The sequence below is a fragment of the Amborella trichopoda genome, chromosome 9 (genome assembly GCF_054954075.1).
Source record: "Amborella trichopoda isolate Santa Cruz 75 chromosome 9, AtrichopodaSantaCruz75HAP2 v2.0, whole genome shotgun sequence".
NCBI classification, from domain to species: Eukaryota; Viridiplantae; Streptophyta; class Magnoliopsida; order Amborellales; family Amborellaceae; genus Amborella; species Amborella trichopoda.
The window spans coordinates 7263634-7280178 of record NC_142344.1 but is presented as its reverse complement, the minus strand read 5'-3'; positions in this window follow the sequence as shown (position 1 = coordinate 7280178).

The following is a 16545-nucleotide window of genomic DNA, read 5'->3' as shown; positions in this document are numbered from 1 at the left end:
CACTACTCTTCTTCTTTTTGAAATCCTTGTTTTGAATTAACGGTCCAGATTTGAAGAACGATGGCCAACGGGAAATCTTAGCCGTCGACGAAAAGGAATCGTTTTGGTGGTCCCCACTGAAAAAGATCCTGCTGTACCTCGTATGTGCAACATGCGCATTTCGTGAATACTAAAAAGAGAGTCAGGTTTAAAGGAAATCGAATAGAAAAGCAAATATTGCATCCCGTACAATTTCATTTAGTAAGATATGGTAAATAATGTGGGTAAATTTACAGGTCCAATTTATGGGAATTACAAGGAAAGATATGTTGGTTATTGCATGATAAAAATCACAAATAATTATTTTTATTCTATAGATGGCGACACGTTTATCTATCTTTAAAAAGTTTTTTAAAAAGAGAAAACTCTGATAGTGGAAAATTCTCATGTTTCTCATATATTGAGGACAACTTTTCATATATTTTAAGAAGAAAAGCCGAACGTTGGAGAACGGCATCTTCCCATCTTTCAATAAATTAAGATTTTATGGTCATGAAAAACACAAAAAAAACAAGAAACGGTTCTCGGTCGTCTTAAAAAAGCTCTAGCTCTCTGCGATTTACAGTAAAAAAATATTACTTATCAATACCTGAGATTTTTAACAAGTTCATCACCTTCCTTTCGTAACAAATTTAATAAATTTCATAATCCATTTTGGTATGTCATGAATGTGCATATAGAAATTAAACCCAAACATATGCATAAAATGCTACAGTTCAAATGTTCAGTGTAACAACAAAGTTTCCAATTGAAAATGCGAAAAAGATTGTTAAATATCATTAGGGACTCTTCCGTACTCCAGTTGATTATTGGACATTTGATACATGTTTCCTAATCCATGGTCATGTCTTCACTAGTATCGCATGAGGTCACAAATTCTCATGCCCCTGTATTCAAAACTTCGCTTGCAGTTGGGTGATCAGCCGACTTGAAATCGCCTGAATCCACTCAAGATCGAGAGCAAAGTGATTCTCTTTGAGAAATCCTGGAATCGCCCCGTCTCTCTTATGCTTTTGAATTACTTTGGCCGGTTCAGGCCCGATTTTGATTTTTGAAACTGTTGTCAGCCATTACATCTAATTGGCTACTAATATATTGCACACTATAGGTTTTATTGCATCTCTTTGCCACAAAATTTATGTATTCTACACAAATTAGTTTTTTGAGATTAGCCCTCTGAGCACTTTATCGAACGTGTATCATGTTGGTTTTGGTGCTATCCAAAATCATCTACATTAGAAAATCTTATATTATGTAGGATTGAGATATTATCATATTATATGGAATTGATATATTCTCATATTATGTGAGATTCATATATTCCCATATTATGTAAGATTGATATTGATATTGATAAGTTTTCTAAAAGAAATATAAATCCAAAAAGATAAGGATTATTAGATACATCTCTTGGTTTTTTAGATATGTGTAATATTTATAGGAAGTTCTATATATATATATATATATATATATATATATATAAAATGAAAGTGCAGGGAACTTGTGTGCCCTATTTAGGTCACGATATAGGAATGGTAGTTCCTCTAAAAAGAGGGAGGCAGAGCCTCCTGTGCATATGATACAATTTTCTCGTAGCGAATAGAACTTCCTGTGAAGAGAAACATTGTGATGGTGCCTCTTGTAGGCTCCCGAAGATCGTAAGGTTTGTTTATTAAAAAAAAACGATTTTCATAGAGATTTTGGGTGGTTTCCCTTTTAGTGAGTTAAAGTCTTGTTTGCTCTCAAAGTTCTCTTCCAAGACATTAGTCTAGTTATGGAATAGAGATGATATATCAACAGTGGTACCATTTGCGAGAGTAAGTTTAAAAGGATTTTGCCCGACTTAGGTTTTTTGTCAAAATTAGAGAGGTAACTTTATGTTCTAAAATCTTTGATGTAACTTTCATTGGAATAGTGGATTTCAGTTTGTCGTACCCGTGTATATAGCATTTTTGGGGTGAACCACGTAAATATTTGTGCTCTTGTTGTATGCGTTTTATTTTTTATTTCTCGTACTTTATTTGTCAAAAATAAACCCATCGGGTTTAGAGCTTCCGCGTACAATATATCATATACTATTTGTGTGATCTTGCCATTGCCATGAAAAAAATTTAGTGGCTAAAAATTGGAAGGCCTTTATTCAATTTTAGAATGTTATTCCCTTTTAAATGTATTAGGCTAACAAGGGTGAGGACCTTAAAACTTTGTCATTTATTAGGTTATGGAGGTAGCCAACGTAAAATTTTTGGAAGACTAGGTTGCGTTTTAAAAGTTATTCCTTTTTACCTTGGCCAGCATAAAACTTTGCCACACGCTACACTGAGTTATATAAGGTAGGCAACCAAAGTAAAACTTTGCCACATGTTGTCATGAATTTTGAACCTATTAGCATGCCCCAATTAATTGAGATAAGGTTTGGATGATGATGATGATAATTTTCTTAAAGCATGTATAGAATGTGTATATTTTTTATCTCTTTTAGGCTGGTCGCTTGGTTGAGTAAAGTATAACCCTAAAACATGGGATACGAAAAATATTTTTAAGATTTTACTGAAGGAATTGAATGTACAATATGCTTCCATGGGAGAGTATAAACTCATGTGATTGATTGAACTTAGAACGCTGAAGTTATCGATAGCCAGATCTTAGATTTTACAAACTCAATTAATGTTTTTTAAACTAATTACCTGATCATTCTAAATAGGAGCCCAAATATTTTTCGCATGCTAAAAATTTTATGCCTTTTGCCCCAAGAAGTAATTATGAAGTATGCTCCCCTGGGGTACACTATAAGCACTTCATATAGAGCAATTCGTTTCAGTAGTTGTATTAAAATGTATTTAAAAGTTGAACTGTTAAACATTTTACATTTGGTATAGTTTGATAAATTTTAAAACCCATTTTGATTTTTTATTTGATGGGTTATTGGAAATTTGATACAGAACGATGAGATATTTGAAATTCGATAAAAAATAGTCATGTGTAATTTGATAAATTATTCTTACAAGGATTGTTTGAAGGCTCAAGAAAATGCTTCAATATCTCACATCATAGTTCAATTGGGGAATGTCCATTTGTTGGACGACCAAATCTCTAAAGTCTCCACTACTTAATTTTTAAAATTGTTTGTGAGAAGAATCAAATAGGAATTAAAAAAATTCAGGTAAAATAAATCCACCAAAAGTCACTAAAAAAAAACCCCAAGTATGTTACTCTTTTTCTTTTTCCTACCATAGTACAAGGGTACAACTGGATTATACTAATAGAGCCATTTATATTTGGAAAAAATTCATAGAAAATTGCGATCTTATTTGTATGAGTAAGTTTGTAGTAATATATACTATTCATTTTAACGGGATGGTGTAGATTTGAATGTCTTAAAAAATTCTAAATTTGATACTATTTTGAAATATGTATGAAATCTACAATTTCCAACTAAAACAGACTATGTTGGATACCACAACCTCATTTCTACATGTAATGTTGCCACCTGATATAAACTACACAATATGTTCATTCACTACTGAACAAGGGAAATATTTCCATGCGGCTATGACAACAGCCACAAGGCCCACATTTTTTAACAGATGGCAAAGATCTTTTGATAGGCATCAAATCACATCATATTTTTGACATTTGTTTGAAAACAAATACCATCCGGTAACAAACAGACGGCGCGTCATGGCCGCAGTCTTGCCGCCCGGACACATTTAAAAAGGCACTTGGCAATTTGATATGAGCGGATTTCATGGAGAAGATCACAAATGCTAGCTTCCCTACGCTTGCATGCAGATGCATTTACAGCTTGTACAGGCATTGTAGAAGCACATGTTGGTGCATGACAAACAAGCATGTAAAATATAAATACTACAAAAAAGCTTTTATCAAGACTGTATTATGCCCCCTTATAGTTAAAATATAGTGCGTAAAAAGAAGACCGAACAAACCGGTCCTTAAGATATCTAGAAAGAGAATATCATAATAGAAACTCGTTTATTACTTCACAAAGCAAGCAAGCAAGCAAGCGTACACAACACCCAAGTTGCCTCAAAGTAGAAAGAGAAAGTTGCACAGTTTCTAGAGAGAGACAATAGAGGAAAGTGGAGAGAGAGAATCGACTTAGTAAAAAGTATGTTTAAAATGGGGAGTTTGACCTCTATTTATGGAATGTATAGTGGCTCTTAGAAGTGATTCTTGATGTGATTAATAGTGTCTATTCACTTCCCTTGTGCCCTCGCACATGCACACCCATGAGTGCATGTACTCCGTACAAGAAACCAAACTCTCTCCTTTATTCTATGAACATGATGTATGAGAATGCCTCTCCAACTCCACTATCTTCAATGTGTGACTAAAACCGATCATTCTCATTCTCTTTCTCTCTCTCTGTATCTATTAAATCCTTATGAAAACACCATTTGAAACTATAGTATTTTGAAATACTATATGGCATTTTTTAAGTACAAAAATGCTAACATTTCCTCCATTATTTTTAAAACATAAGAAAAATATAGGAAACCATATATTATTTACATATCATGAAGGTATCTTTCGACTTGAACTTTCACTTAAAGTGCATACTATAAAGGTTATCAAATTTCATAGTAGCATATAGCTTTAAATCATATTATTTGTTCAACGGGTTGGTAGTATAACTCACAAATAATTTTCACCTCTGGTGTTTCTAGCTATCATCACATTTTAGGCCTCATGTTTATATCTGGATTTCATAAGTGCTCTAGAGACGAGTCTCATCTTATAAGAAGTGATTTTACTTCCACATTTATATAGATGTGTCTATAAACAATGCCTTTGTATTTAAAACACCCCGACTTATAAAAAACCATAGACATCATTAAGAGCTTGACTCAACCTACTTACAAGCATGCCATTATTAGACTTATCCACCATATAGATTTGCTTAGAATGGGCACTTAAAAAATTTCGGTCCAATAACCAAACTATCACACATACAATATATTATTGCCGAATTGAACCTAGAATTTTGATGTTACAAAAATCCTCCTACTAAAGATGATTACTTTATATACTTTAGCCCCATTCTTATTGAATTTTTTACCAATGTCATCCCTTGCAGGGCCTTTTGTCAAAAGATCAGCCAAATTTTCATTCGACTTACATATTCTAGACTTAACACTCTTATCTTTTATTAACATTTTTATGAAGTTATGTCTACATACAATATGTCTAGATTTTCATTCTATACATCATTACATAATCTTGCAATAGGAGCATGATTATCATAGTATATTGAGATAGCATGTACCGGTTTTGGCTGCTTTTGTAGGTCATATAAAATATTCTTATGCCATTATGCTTCTTCATAAGCGAAATCTAGAGCAATAAATTTTGACTTCATTGTAGAATGCGAACCACAAGTTTACCTAATTGACCCCCATGATACTACTCCCCTACCTAAAGTAGATATCTATCCTGGTGTTAATAGTGAATCTTAGACTTCCATATTCCAATTTGTATCACTATTATCTTGCCAACACCTTGGGATAACCGATATAATATATTCTTTAATTGATAGTTCAATTCAAATATCTTGGCACTCGAGAGATTGCTTCCCAATGCTCTCTACCAGGGCAATTTGTATGACTACTAAGTTTACCTATGGCATATGCAATATTAGACCTCATGATGCTCAATGGATACATTAAATTATCAATTACATTTATATATTCTATTTGAGATATATATCTCCTGTCATTTTTCTTTAACTTTATATGAGGTCCTATTGGTGTAGAGACCGGCTTACTGTTAGTATGCTCAAACTTATGGAGTATTTTCTCAATGTAGTGAGATTATCTCTATACTATTTCTTTTTTCTTTTCTTACTATTTTGATACTTAGTATCACACCAGCCTCTCCCAAGTTCTTTAAATCAAAGTTAGATGTTAGGAAACCTTTAGTTTCCTCTATTATTTTCAGATTAAGGCCAAAAGTTAATATGTCATCTACATAAAGGCATATATTTGACACACCTAAAGTAATTACTTTACTATACACCCATTTGTCTGGCTTATTCCTTTTAAAACTATTTGATATCAATACAATATCAAATTTCTTCTCTAAAATCTTTAGGTCTTAAAATTAGCTAGACTAAGACAGTATTTGGAATGTATGTTTAATAATAATCGGAGTATAGACAAGGAAGTAGTTAAGATTGACGACCAACTAATATCGAAAAGAGCAAACCTTTGATATCTTGATCGATAATTTAAGAAAATTGAGAGATTAAAGATGTCATACATAGAATTAGAGCTAGGTAAGAGAAGTGGAGATGTTGAATTGGAGTTTTGTGTGATCACCACATATCAATGAAGCTGAAGGGCAAGTTCCATCAAACAATTGTGAGACCAACTTTACTTTATGAGTAGACTATTGGGTGGTCAAGAAACAATATACCCATAGAATGAGTGTAGTTGAGATAAAGATGTCGAAACAATATACCTATAGAATGAGTGTAGTTGAGATGAAGATGTTGAGATGGATGAATGGTAAGAGAAGAAAGAATAGATTTGAAATGAATACATTCAGGAGAATTCAGGTGTGGTACCAATAGGTGATAAGATAAGAAAATGTATACTTAGATGGGTTGACCATGTGTAGCGTAGATCTAGTACAACATCTGTTAAGAGGTGTGAGTCAGTTCAAGTAAAATGCTAAAACAGAGCAAGAGATAGGCCCCAAATGACATGGTTAAAAGTAGAGAGAAAATATATGAGTATTTATAGCCTCACTGAGGGTATGACCTTTAATAAAACAAAATAACAAACAAAGATTCGTGTAGCCGACCCCAATTAGGTTTTGATGATGATGATGGTGACAATGTCAAATTTTTTGTGCCATTACTTTGGTATCTGCTTTTGTTCAAAAAGAGATTTTATCAATTTATTGACTTTAGTTTCATGATCGTGCACAACAAACCCTTTGAGTTGTTATATGCAAAAAAATTTATTTAATTCATCATTTAGGAATGTCATTTTTATATCCATTTGGTGAATAACTAGATAATTAATAGATGCCATTGCTAAACTAATCGTACAGTAGATATCCTTGCCACATGGTCATATGTATCAACATAGTCCTTGCTTTCTTTTTTGTTTAAATCTTTTGGTTACCAATCAAGTCTTACACTTAATTAATTGACTCATCTACAATATGTTTTCTTTTACAAATCTATTCATACCCTATAAACCAAGTGGTAGGCCCACAAATTTTCCAGTTTTAATACAAACTCTATTTTACTGGTAATGGCCCCTCTCCAATCTAGTCGTATACTAATTATTTTGATTTGCTTCAACTATACAAATAAAACATTGTAGGCTAAAATTATATTTAAGATCACCTCTTGCTCATTTACTCCTTCCCGGTTCTATGACATCTTTTTCAATATAAGTATTTTGATCTTCATTTTATTCTTCACTAGTTGATAGAGCATTAGTATTTTCATGTTCAATTTTATGTGTTGATTTCTCAAAGAATTATGCATCTCGAGATTCTATTATTAAATTTGAACGAAGTGCTAAGAACCTATACACTTTACTATTATAAGAATATCCGCATCTAGAAATTCTTGGCCCAAGTTTATTTCGTTTAAGTTCAGAGAATGTTACATATGCTAACATCCCCACACTATTAGAAAATGTAACGAAGGTTTTTTTTTTGACCCATAACTCATATGAGATTTTATTAACTTTCTTATATGGAGTTCTATTTGTTATTATACAAGTCGAAAGTAAGGCTTCACCCTCATAAATTAAAAGGTCAAACTGAATTTATTAATATAGAAATAATCTTCTATTAATTTTTTATTTTTCCTTTGTGCTAAACCATTTTGTTGAGGGGTATATAGAGTAGTAATTTGGTAAATTATCTCATTATTCTCACTAATGTTTGTGAATTCATTTGATAAGAACTCGCTACCCCTATTACCACCTTCACTCTTCGGGTTACAAACACGGACGTAAGTAAGTGATACTTCATTTATTCCTCAAAAGATCCCTATAGAAAATTACGCATCATTTTTTCAATTTTCTTTATCACTGAGGCTGACATTTGAATAAGAGATATCAAGTAGATTGGTAAATTAGCTAAACAAGAACTTAGCAATGTAACCCTACCACCGATAGATAGGTATTTCAGTTTCCAAAGGTCCAACTTCACTTGGACTTTCTCTAATACCTTTTCTCAAACCGCTATAGAGTGCTTAGAATTTTAGATTGGCGTTCCCAGATAAGTAAAGGGGAAAGAGCCCACCAAGCAACCCAAAAGATTTGCCAAATATTGAATCAAGGCTTGAGAACAGTTAGTATCAATGGTTTAAAAAACGGATCGGTGACCCGGATCGGGCACCCAAAAAACCGATCCGGATCGGCGAATCGGCGATCCGGATCGGGAATCGGGTGAATCGGTCAAAATAAAGCTTAAAAAAAATCCGAAAAAATTATTAAAATTCATTATAAATATTGTTTTTTAGGAATTCAATAAGAAATGAGGGTACTCCATTAAGAATTTTCATGTTTTTGAATGAATATGCGAATATTGATATGTACTTTCCCTGCATGAACCGCCATTCAGCATTTAATTTACATCACACAAAAGGATAAACATAGAATTATCATAGAATAAGTATATCAACATACATGGACTACAATAAAGCATAAAATTAGTAACATATGATCTAAAAATAAAATGATAGACGACGTTATTGTTCTTCTTGGTCACGCTGGTGCCATTGATTAAATTCGTTTAACAATTCATTGATTCGACCTAAAAACGAATCATTGATATTAGCAGGCGTCTGACTATTCCCAAATCTCTGAGTGTTAGTGTTTTGTTGTGTTCCCAATCTAAAATCTCCGAAGCTTGTTCATCCTTCATGCTCACCTACACTATCGTGCTCATCCCTACATTGTTGCTGTTGGGACTCGATATGTGAATAATATGGCTAGGATAGGGTGGCCTCAGAATCATCATCTCTCTCATTTTCTCTTTGAATAATATGGATTAAAAAAAAATTTTAACAAATTTTCAAAAAAATCGATCATGGATTAAAAAAAAAAATCACAAATTTTCAAAAAATTCTATCATGGATTACAAAAAAAAATTCGATCATGGATTAAAAAAAAAAATCACAAATTTTCAAAAAATTCTATAATGAATTACAAAAAAAAATTCGATCATGGATTAAAAAAAAAACATCACAAATTTTCAAAAAATTCAATCATGGATTACAAAAAATTCGATCATGGATTACAAAAAATTCGATCATGGATTACAAAAAATTCAATCATGGATTACATAAAATTCGATCATGGATTACATAAAATTCGATCATGGATTACAAAACAAAAAAACAAAAAATTCCATCGTGGATTACAAAAAAAGAAAAAAAAAAATTGATCATGGATTACAAAAAATTCAATCATGGATTACAAAAAATTCTATCATGGGTTACAAACAAAAAAAAAAAAACAAAAAATTCGATCATGGATTACAAGAAAAAAAAACAAACATTTCGATCATGGATTACAAAAAATTCAATTATGGATTACAAAAAATTCTATCATGGATTACAAAAAATTCGATCATGGATTACATAAAATTCGATTATGGATTACATAAAATTCGATCATGGATTACAAAAAAAAAACGAACAAAAAAAAACAAAAAATTCAATCGTGGATTACAAAAAAAGAAAAAAACAATTCGATCATGGATTACAAAAAATTCAATCATGGATTACAAAAAACTCTATCATGGGTTACAAAAAAAACAAAAAACAAAAAATTTGATCATGGATTACAAAAAAAAAAACAAACATTTCGATCATGGATTACAAAAAAAAAACAAACATTTCGATCATGGATTACAAAACATTCGATCATGGATTACAAAAAATTCTATCATGGGTTACAAAAAAAAAAAAAAAAAACAAAAAATTTGATCATGGATTACAAGAAAAAAAAAAAAATTTCGATCATGGATTACAAAAAATTCGATCATGGATTACAAAAAATTCTATCATGGGTTACAAAAACAAAAAAAAAAACAAAAAATTCGATCATGGATTACAAAAAAAAAAAAAAAAAAAAAATTCAATAATGGATTACAAAAAAATCGATCAAGGATTACAAAAAAATCTATCATGGATTACACAAACAAAAAAAAAAAAAAAAAAAAAAAAAAAAATTCGTACGGGACTCGCCGATTCCGTACAGTGAATCGGCGAGTCACTGTGCAGAATCATCCGGTTCTCTCTAGAACCAGACGATTCCCGTTTTTTTCACCGATTCGAACCGTCCATGGTGATTCTCGAGTCGAACCTGGCGAGTCCAGTTCGACTCGGCGTTTTTTTAAACACTGGTTAGTATCTATCATTGAGGTCTTATAGAAATTGACATTCAAACCCAAAGCCACCTCACAACAATCTAAAAATCGAGCAATGTTTTTCACTTGCGTCTCATCTGCTTCATAAAAAATAAATACATCATCTGCATATTGAAAATGAGAAACTCTTGGAACCATCTCATCCACTTTAAAACCAGAGAAATTCCCACAACCTTCCACTTTATGAATCATCAGGTAAAACATTCTGCATAGATTGAAAAAATGAATGGTGACATGGGGTTCCCTTGGCGAAGACCCCTGGAAGCCTTAAAGAAACCAATCGGGCTTCTCTTAAAAAGTATTAAAAAATGAGCAGAGGATAAATATCCAAGGATCCAATTCCTCCATTTAGCCCCAAAACTCATATTCTTAAGAAATTCTATAAGCACCCCCCATTCAACTCTGTCATAAGATTTTCCTATATCAAATTTAATAATGACTCCAGGAATTTGACTTTTCACTCTATCATGAATACACTCTTGAGCCACCAAAATACTATAAGTGATTTGACGATTCTGAATGAAAGTAGATTGAGTGTTAGAGATAAGAAAAGGTAAGATTGATTTCAATCTTTCAGCCAAGACTTTTGCCACAATCTGATAAAGACTGGTCAGAAGACCGATGAACCTAATATCTGATAATTCTGCTATCACTGATTTTTTGGGGATAATAGCTATATAAGTGGCATTAACCCCTTTGAATATCTCACCCTTAGTCATAAAAGCTCTAACCATCTTTAATAATTCAGACTTAATCGAGTTCCAAAACTATGGAAGAAAGAAAGAGGAAAACCATATGGGCCTGGAGCCTTATCATCAGGTAGAGCAAAAACGGCCCCCTTTAATTCTTCCATAGAGATGTTACGCTCTAAATTAGAACTCATCTCTACTGTCAAAACTTTAAAAGGTACCATTTCTAGTTTTGAATTGAACTTCACCTCCGTCGAAAAAGCCTTCTTAAAATAGTCAATAATAGCCACTTCCATTGCCACACTATCATCTGACTCAATACTAGGAATAGTCAAACCAGAAATATCCTTTTGCTTTCTTCTCGCACTCGCAATAGAATGAAATACTTAGTATTCAGAGCACCCTCCTTTAACCATTTTATCCTTGATCATTGCTTCTAATATAGCTCCTTAGCTCTACGAAAATCTTGAAGAGATTTCAACTTCGAACTCCTTTCACCCATCAACTCCTCGGTTAACACACCTATAGACTGAACGTGCTGATCCAAAGCTTCAATTTCATATAAGACCTCATAGATTTTCGACTGAACATTGAAATTATTCTCTTTCTTCCAAATGATGAGCTTATGTTTAATATTGAACAATTTTTTGTGCAATTGAAAATCCAAGGAACCAATAGAAATTGTGTTCTGCCAGGTGGTTTTAATGACTTATACCACTTCTTTATCTTCCAACCACCCAATATCTAGCCTAAAAGGCTTCGGCCCACCTCTCTCCATGCTAGTGTATCACAAAATAGGGATATGATCAGAAGATAGACGTGGAACAGCTCTAACAGAGACAAGAGGTAAGGCATCTACCCAATTTGCAAATACCAAAAATCTATCCAATTTCGACAGTGAAAGACTAATGGTACTATTATTCGACCAGATAAATTTAGCCCCAACAATCGGTAGATCAAAGAAAGAATTACTTTCTATAAGTATATTAAACAACCTTATTGAAGAATTAATAGAAGATCATGTAAAACATTCCTCTGGCCACCTGATAAGATTAAAATCCCCCCCATATGCATAGAGGGACATGAAATTGCTGAATTACTCCATCCATATCATTGACAAAACTTTCTTTAAGAGCAGGGTCATTAGGACCATAAACATTTATAATTCCCCAAGAGAACGTCGGGATAGGACCATGACAGCTAAAAAGTAATAACCTGTCTCAAATAACAGTCTCAAAATTTTGTAGAATAAGAGGGTCCCAAAATACCCACAAGCCACCATATTATCCAACAACATCAATACCACAAAAAGAAATAGCCCCAGACCTCCCTAGCCCTAGAAATACTAGGACTAGGAAGTTTGGTTACTTGAAGAATTAAAATCCAATGCTTAAACTTGGAAACCAAAACTAAAACATCTCTCTTATGCCTAGGGTCACCAAGACCCCTAACATTCCATGAGAGAATATGCATTAACAAGGATAGTTAGACGTGGAACTTAACCCATCAAGACTTGCTCTGAAAAGAGCTCCTCTAACATCAATGCTTCAATGAATGCAGCAAAATTCGACAACTCCGATGAGTCTGAGCATGAGAAGTAGATGAGACCTCCAAGAGATCAATGATTTATGGTTCCTTACCCAAAGACGCTTTCGGCTTCACAGCGCTCTTGATGATACCACGGGCCTCCAGCAGAGCCGAAGACCTCAACTCCAAAGAAGAAAACTTCTTATGCTTAGATGCTTTGCTGGCGATTGAGGTTTTTTCAGACCTCCCCACAATGCTCTAAGCAATATCCGCCCCTGAATCCACAGACCATCTAGCCTTCTTAATCTCTTTCACCTCATCAAACAACACCTTAATGGGGATATTGAAATCCATACCCATATCAAATACCATAACTTCAACCTTCGGTTCTTCAGTGTCGACATCAATATAATTAGACTAAAAAACCTCAACTTCTGATATAGAGTCATCAGTTATAGATGATCCCCCCAAAACCCGCAGAGGGGACACCTCCAAATGGGGAATAACTCTCAAAGGGTCTACAACATTAGAAAAAACCAACGTAGTATTCGGGTCAAAAGAACCATCCTCTTCCTACTCCCCCTCAATTTGTGCAGGCAACTTCTGATCTCCAAAAGCCAAAGTCAAATCTTCTTCGTCAGAAACCACTACCTTCACAGCAAGTGAGTCAATGACAAGCGGATCAAACCTCGCTCTAGCCTTGGGAGGTTGACCCTTAATGGCAACACACCGATAAGGCAGGGAATAATTTTCTTTTGTAAAAAAAACCACCCGACAACCCTGACTTTGAGAACCATATCCAGCAGCACTCCTTTCTTTGCAAAAAAGAGAAAAATGAGACTCCAACCAAAAATCTTTTCTCCTCCACTAGCTTCCAACAAGTTTCCTTTTTAAATTTGGAAAAATGCAGTTGCAAAAAATCCACTGCAAAAATCTCGCGATCACTTTCCAAAGGCAGGTCATCATGGACATTTACCTTGGGACTCAGGGAAAGTGCCACGTGCAAAGAGGTGCCGCCTTCCATGGTATCCCCACCCATCCCATCTAGCAGAACAACATCGTAGTTCAACCTTTAGATTTGGAATTGGTGAACCCGCGAGCTTTCATAATATTCAAATTTGAATTTTGCATGGGAACCGCCTTACCCTTAACATTAGGTGGTTCCTCCCCAAGAAGCGGTCCATCAAGCATCCTGGAAATGGTACCAGCTACCGCGATAGGTGAACTCGAGGCAAGTACCACTCCTGAAGCATTAGGACCCATAGTCTCAATGCATGGCGACTCCCTAGAATAATCAGCAGTAACATCTGGAAAAAATCCAACTGGCACCCATTTGCTTTTCAAATTTGAATAGGCAAATTCAAAATCTTGCCGCTCTTCTTCTTCTTTTTGAAGTGCTGCCTTCGGTTTCGATTCCAGTGACGACCATCGAGATTCCCAGCAACATGCATATTTTGAGTAGTTTCCTTGTGCTGAGCATCTCCACCATTACAGCTCAATCCTGACTTCACAACTTTCACCACTAACCCTATCTTCAATTGCTCCACCACGATCTCTGAAGGCAACGCCTCCTTTCTAGGGTAAGACCGAACCAACCTATCATTAGCCACCACTTTAATAACAAAAGTATCCTTCTCTATCTGGAGCTGAACAGACAGCGGTAGAGGCTGACCCAATACCATCCAAACCTTAACCCTGACAAAGCGTCGGTTAGCCCCTACAAAGGACGTCCAATCCAAATCAGAATAGTCACCACAACTATTAGCAAACTCTTGATAACATACAGTTTCCACACATTAAAAGGAATACCCCAAAGTCTCACTCATGTACAAACTCTCCGAGCAAAGGACTAATGATCAGAGGGTTTCCACATATCCAAAGAAAGAAGTTTACTTCGAACTTTGGGTAATCTAGCACGGAAAGCTCAACAAACGTCCCCCTCAGAATGAAGCATGAAAACTACTTTATTCTTACCAATGATATTTACCTTCGGAACATAGTTGAGATGCCACCCTCTTTTGGCCCAATCTCTAAGACCAAAAATGTCATTGGAAGGAGGCGAGAAAGAACCCACCACACAGTTTTTGACCAACAAAAGGCCCTCATTCCACACCTCTTGATCAGCTGTAACTAAAGAACAAGGCATCTCTAATACCTCACCATAGATTCCTTACGATTTTCTCACCAAAGCAATCCCTCTCTAGATTTCTCTCAAATTCTCCATCGTTCAGTGCTATATTTTCTACTAGAATTGTTCACTTAGAGAACGAGTGAGAGAGGATCAAGATCACTATGACAACTAAAATCCTAAAAAATGCTTACTATCGATCATGTCTTTGACCACTTCGAAAGAAATGTCACCCAAAACCCTAATCCACAACCAAACATGGATACAATTAAGTAAAGATGCTGATCGACAGAAAATACACACTTACATTGTCCGGATAGGTCTGCGCAAATTCCTTCTCCAATATGTTTTGAACAACATTACAGCGCTCCATCCATCGCATCCCAAAACAACCCAATTTTCAGCAACCTAAAGTTAGAGAGAGAGAGAGAGAGAGAGAGAGAGAGAGAGAGAGAGAGCAGCAGCAGCATACTCAAGTTATCTGCAAAAACCCAAATTTTAGTAGCGTAAAGCTAGGCAAAGAATTCTTAACAATTTTTCCTTTTTTACAACCTAAATTTCACTGGCCTATAAATGAAACTCTTCTTTATTCAATTAATCAAATCTAAGGTGGACATTCAATTAGAAGGACATCCCTTCCCTACAAAAATACTATTATTGATTATAACAATCTTGTCAGATCTAATGACCACTTTGAATTCTTTTTATTGCAATAGATATATTGCCACCAAGTTTTTATCATATCAAGTACATTGTACGCATTTTTCAAAGTCTATATTTTTTTGAACTGAACTTCAATTCAGTTGTTCATTTTTCAAGTATTTTATCAGTTGTCCAAGTCCCCAATCGAAATGAATTCCCTTCTCCTACCGGCTCATATGCCTTAAAGAGGTATCAGTTGTTAGTAACATGGATGGTAGCACCAATATCTATCCACCAGCCTTCTTCTCTATCGATCATATTAATTTCAATGATCATTGCTATCAAATTGTCTTCAATGGTCATGTTAACTAAGCTCTGAGGTTTTTGAGGCCATTTTCGGTTTTGGCATTCCTTTGAATAATGATAAGGTTTCCCACAGATGAAAGACACTTCCTTTCTCTTTTGGATTTATGATTCTTAAGGTTGTCTTTTTTATTCCCTTATAATAATTTCTGGTCAGGTCCATTGGAACCCGTACCCGACCCATGTCTATTTGGGGTCCTAAAGATGGACCCACACCCCACCCGCTTGGTCTAAATGCTGGACCCATACCCAGACCCGTGGCGGGTCTACCTGGCGGGTCCCTAGTTGGGTCCAGATCCATTGCCACCCCTACTTGACACAATGTACTCGCCCAAGTAGTAATCTCCTTGCCCATAGGGCGAGATCGAGTAATTTGGCCGAGTCTGAAAATGCTAATGTCGAAAAATCAAAATTTTTAGTTCACTAAAAGTCAAATCTCACCATTCAATATTTGGACGTGAGATTTAATTATCAGAACTAAAAAATCAAAGTTTTTCTTATATAAGTGATTTGGAGGTTATCCCAAAATCTAAATAAAATCATCCAAAAATTGGTCTTACTCCAAAGGGAAAGCTTTCTATGTTTCCCCTACAACATAGAAGTTCTATCCTTCCCCTACCATCCAGCCGTCCATTTTTTATCAAGAGAGCCACTTACCATTTGATCTTAGATCCAATGTCTTAAAATATTTTATTTTTAGTTTTTTTAATATAAGTTTTCTGAATATAAAATTTG